This window comes from Coffea arabica, chromosome 9c, assembly GCF_036785885.1.
Source record: "Coffea arabica cultivar ET-39 chromosome 9c, Coffea Arabica ET-39 HiFi, whole genome shotgun sequence".
NCBI classification, from domain to species: Eukaryota; Viridiplantae; Streptophyta; class Magnoliopsida; order Gentianales; family Rubiaceae; genus Coffea; species Coffea arabica.
This window is the reverse complement of record NC_092326.1, coordinates 9,656,541-9,662,540: the sequence shown is the minus strand read 5'-3', so window position 1 is coordinate 9,662,540 and position 6,000 is coordinate 9,656,541.

The window sequence follows — 6,000 nt, the reverse complement described above, 5'->3', positions numbered from 1 at the left end:
AGTAAACCATCTACAAATCGAACTTCCTACCCGACATACCTATCTATGGTTCTTAGATACCATGAGAAAGATTGAAGACCTATAACACTTCAGGGTTCATAGCTTATGCTCGAACGAGCACTTAATCCTTCATACCTATTCATCACTCAACCCAAGCTCACTCCGTGCGGAGACCACGCGAAGCAGGCTCTAGGTTTTATCCCTCAATTGCTTGACTTTCAAATCAAATCAAATCCCACAGTCCGGCATCCTAAACTTCAAGCCTAGGATACACTACAGGAATCTGAAGCCTAAGCTCTGATACCAACTGTGACGACTCCACTTCTCCCAAGGGCGAACCCAAGGGTATCGGCGGGCCGCCTGCCTAGCTCGCGCCAGGACTCAAAACTTAAAGTTCGAAAGAGCACTAAATACAATATATACAACCCCAAAAGAGTTATAATTACATTCTCCAAAAGTATCGAGTCAAACCACCAAAACAAAAACAAACATCCTAACTGTTCAACTATTACAAGCCAATCTAACTATACTAGTATACGAGCCAAAAGTCCCCGCGTCGGCCCCTGCTAAGGAAAACAAAAGGAATGGGTAAGCTATATGCTTAGTAAGTAAACAGGGGCGAAAGCATAAATTTCACGTAACAGTTACACAATAAGAGTAAAGCAAAAGCAGAAAAGTAACATCACATAATAAGGATACAGGTGGCTCCAAAGCCAACTCATGTGCCATGCGTGATCTCCTGCCGACACTCCGTCGACTGCAAATAATAGTCCGTAGAACTTCACTTGTACACCCACCGACACCTTATCACCCTCACTGGCCAGTCACCTCACAAACTTGCCCGGGCGAACGAAATCACAAACTTGAGATTGAGTCACAAGCTCGGGTCACAAACTTGGTCACCTTCTCGGTGAACCGGATTCACAAAATTGGCTCATAACATGAACCTACAAACTTGGTGACCTCAGACTAAGTTGGACTGCCTTCGACCAAGCCCTAACCGGCTCGAATAGTCCAACCAGGTCAAGAGTTCGCCCCAAACTCACAAACTTCACAAAATTATTCAAAATCACAAACTTTGCAAACTTCACCAACTTTATTCGAAAGTCGCCCCGAGCCACAAGCTCAAGGGTTTTGGTTCCAAAAGGTTCATATACATATGCCAAGTACAATTATACATTCAAATTAGGGTTTAGGTCGAGTGCGATAAAGTACACCCTCGCCTAAGTGCCCTTTTCACATATCTCAAACACATAGCAAAGAAAACACACCAAACCGGCCTGAATACTTACTCAAAATACCAAAAGTAGTACGGAAGCAAAATCGCTTCGCGCGTTCGCTAGTAGTGGGCCCCACCGGCTCCGCCTAGCTCACCGCTGTCTGAAATAGAAGATTTTATCACAAACGGCCACTAACATGCCCAAAACAAGCAAAACGGCAAAACAACACGCGCGCACGTAAATATGACAGACGGAAACGGAAACGGCAGATTTGACACTCGTTTCTAGTTTACTCATAAGTTGAGCTACGAATATCGGATTAAGGCGTATGAGATGCCATATCGAAGCTTAAAGGATGAACAACAACTGTTATGAAGACATCCAGAACTGAAACTGGAGGCTTTAGTCCCAAATGAACCAAACACAATCACTTACGAAATCTGGCCAATGCACAAATGGTCAGTTTTGAGTGCTAACTGTTTTCTATGCTACACATGGTCAAAAGAGCTGAAAATTGGCAGTTAGATAGTTCATTCCAAATGGAACAACTTTCATGAAGGTCGGCAATCCAAATTCGGAACGGAAATTGGTCATCAGGACCAAAACAGATTTCTGGTCATTTTCACGGGCAGGCCTTGTTTGCTCGGCTATATCTCAGGTTTTATAAATCCGATTCATGAAATTCCAAGGGCGTTAGAAAGCTCTGATATAGAGCTATAAGTTTGGTGTTTTGGTCGGAAGCCCAAACAGCTTGTAACTCAGTCAAATGTGAAGCCAAAGTTCCACCCATAAACTTTTCAAAAACGTACCAGAATCACAAACCGTATTTGACCTCAATATGCGGTAATGGCACCAAATTTACTACGGTTATCGGATGGGGGTGTAAGACCCACCGTTTCGAAGCTAAGAAACAGGAGTACAACAATGTAGAAGGCCACTTAGTCCAAATCGAAGGCCACTTAGTCCAAATCCTAGCACAACTAGGTCAAATATGCAAAATACAAATCCAGAATTACCAAAACAGGTTTGCAAATCACATAAAACTGTAATGACTATAACTTAGTCTATACAAGTCCAAATGCCGAAATTCCAAAGGCATATGGTAGCTAAGACGTCCAGCTACATTTCATCAGAAGACACCAACATCCAAATCCAAACCAATTCCAGTCAAAATGGCCAATTACCAGTACAATTTTCGCATTCTGTCCAAAGCAGAACAGCTACAGTAATTTCGTCATATCTCATTCTACATCAATCCAAATGACCTGAAATTTTACAGGCACCTCAAAAACATCAATACCTACAACTTTCATGTTTGAGCAAAGTCAAATTCGGCCTCTAACCCTATGATCCAAAACCGGACAGAATTGGGGTTTTATGAACCCTAGCTTTTCATTTTCCAATCCAAATCCATAATTGGTTGCATTTATCCACAATTCACACCCACTAGAGTCATTATAGTCCATTACCATTCATCATACAAGGCCACAACATCCCATTCATATTAAACTAGAAAAATTCCCAATAAAATAAAAACTTCACCAAAACTCTTCAAATCAAGAAATAAATCATATATTCCATCACTCAAGCCACCATTAAGCACAAAAAAACCATCATTAAATATAGGGGAAAGGTTGAAGCATCACTCACCTAATAACAAGAGAGAGGAAGATGATGGACACCTTAGCTCTTCCAAAAAGCTTCAATAAGCCAACCAATATCACCAAAAGGAAAGATTGTATGGAGTAAAACTAACTTAAACTCTTGATTTGGTGGATTTTGGTCCAATTGGAAGCTTGAAAGTTGAAGAATTTCCTTCTTCTTTGAGAGAGAAAGGGCCGGCCAACACAAGGAAGAAAATGGTGATTTTTGAGCAATTTTTTGGATATTTAATCTTTTGGTCAAAAAAGTCAAGAAAGTGAATAGTAATTCTTAAGTTTTCTCCAATGAAATGGTGATACTTGTCACCACCATTAATGCATTCCTATCCTTTCTTTTCTCTCTCACATCAATCATATTTCACTCTCTACTTATCTCTTAACACCCGATAAATTTTACACAGTATCCGGAATTTAATCTAATTGGCCGAATTTTTCTGAACTTTTCGCACCAGTGGGTCCCACGTCCGATATACGTTCTTAATTTCTCAAAATCTAACCAATACTAGAAAAATCATCTAAAAACTATATTTACTCATAAAAATTATCTGGGGAATTTTCTAATAAAGAAAATGTAGAAAAAACGGGTTTTCAATCTTAACCGGAACTTAGGGTTTAAATCTTAATCCCTACTTAGGGTTTTCGAAATACTCCCAAAACTAAACGTTACCGCCCAATTAATGAATATATCAACGTAGAACGAACTGGGGCCTCACAACCTCCCCCACTTAGGACAATTTCGTCCTCGAAATTTCTATGAACGGAATCTATCAAATCTAAAGTAACCAGTAGCCTGTACCTTCCACGTTCTTAAAAGAAACGAGGCTCTTCATTCCAGTCCCTTCTCTAGTTGACGGTCCAGGGTCGGTCTGGGTTAGTTGATGAGTTCCTTTCTTTTCGTGCAATAAACCCGGGCAATTAGCAATTTGGTGCTTGGCGTTCCCACAGCGCAGACATCTCCTCCCCTTTCTCCAACAATTCACTTCAATGTGATTGGATTTTCTACAATAACCACAAATTGTCACACCACCCGCTCCACGACCCTTCTTAGCAGATGACCTACCTCGCTTACTCGGTTCTGGCCTTTGATTCTCAAGAGATGTGCTCCTTTTCTTTGCATGGAAGGTCTTCACTTGCGGCCTTGATATTTCTGTCCTTTGAGTTTTCTCTGGAACCCCCATAGAAGTAGTGCTCTGCGCCATTGCTAAGGCCTCCCCGAAAATCCCTTCGTATTTCCTTTTTAGCTCTAAGTTCTTGTGCAAGAGCTCAATTTTTTCTGAATACTCGTGCTTCCATCGCCCTTCCCAGTATGCGACTAGTTTCTTTTGGACTTCTATTTCGTCTCGAAGAACCGTAATTTCCTTATACACCTCAACCCAATGTGCCATCTCACAAAATTGCTGGAACTCAGATGGTAGCCTGTCGGGCAAAACAATGGGTCATAATCAATTCTTGAACACAAGTGGAATTCTCGGTCCATGTTTTGTTCAGCTATTGTTTCCTCCCTTTCTTCTCTTGATTCTCGGCCTCGTTTTGTTCCACAGTTATGACCATGTCCACGACTATGTCTTCCTTCCACATATATACACACACATATATATATATATATAGTTTTCCCTTCTCTCTCTTTTCTTTCCAAAAGGTACTTTAATGAATGAATGCAGTAAATTGACTACAATAACAAAATCCAACATACCAATTACACAAATAACATATCACACATAACACGCCATATCAAAAGACGGACAAGCAAGTATACAAATACATATCAAGTTGGACAGATAAGCATGTACACAAACACATATACTAACTTTAGGTGGTCGTAATATACGGGCGAACCAAAAGGAAAAGGTGAAGTCGTCCCAGTATCAGACCGTCTGATCTCTCACGTCCCTTACTATCCAAACTAGATGTCCGTTGACCTTTTGTACGCATTCTAGTCAGGCAAAGCCTGTTCATGTTTCCAAAATACAAGTCTCAAGTACCTAGTAGCTTGCATCGCCTCAATTCTGGAGTATTCGGGCACAAGAATCCGAAATAAGATAGTTCACATCTCGAGCTGGCCAGTCCCAAGAGTAAACCATCTACAAATCGAACTTCCTACCCGACATACCTATCTATGGTTCTTAGATACCATGAGAAAGATTGAAGACCTATAACACTTCAGGGTTCATAGCTTATGCTCGAACGAGCACTTAATCCTTCATACCTATTCATCACTCAACCCAAGCTCACTCCGTGCGGAGACCACGCGAAGCAGGCTCTAGGTTTTATCCCTCAATTGCTTGACTTTCAAATCAAATCAAATCCCACAGTCCGGCATCCTAAACTTCAAGCCTAGGATACACTACAGGAATCTGAAGCCTAAGCTCTGATACCAACTGTGACGACTCCACTTCTCCCAAGGGCGAACCCAAGGGTATCGGCGGGCCGCCTGCCTAGCTCGCGCCAGGACTCAAAACTTAAAGTTCGAAAGAGCACTAAATACAATATATACAACCCCAAAAGAGTTATAATTACATTCTCCAAAAGTATCGAGTCAAACCACCAAAACAAAAACAAACATCCTAACTGTTCAACTATTACAAGCCAATCTAACTATACTAGTATACGAGCCAAAAGTCCCCGCGTCGGCCCCTGCTAAGGAAAACAAAAGGAATGGGTAAGCTATATGCTTAGTAAGTAAACAGGGGCGAAAGCATAAATTTCACGTAACAGTTACACAATAAGAGTAAAGCAAAAGCAGAAAAGTAACATCACATAATAAGGATACAGGTGGCTCCAAAGCCAACTCATGTGCCATGCGTGATCTCCTGCCGACACTCCGTCGACTGCAAATAATAGTCCGTAGAACTTCACTTGTACACCCACCGACACCTTATCACCCTCACTGGCCAGTCACCTCACAAACTTGCCCGGGCGAACGAAATCACAAACTTGAGATTGAGTCACAAGCTCGGGTCACAAACTTGGTCACCTTCTCGGTGAACCGGATTCACAAAATTGGCTCATAACATGAACCTACAAACTTGGTGACCTCAGACTAAGTTGGACTGCCTTCGACCAAGCCCTAACCGGCTCGAATAGTCCAACCAGGTCAAGAGTTCGCCCCAAACTCACAA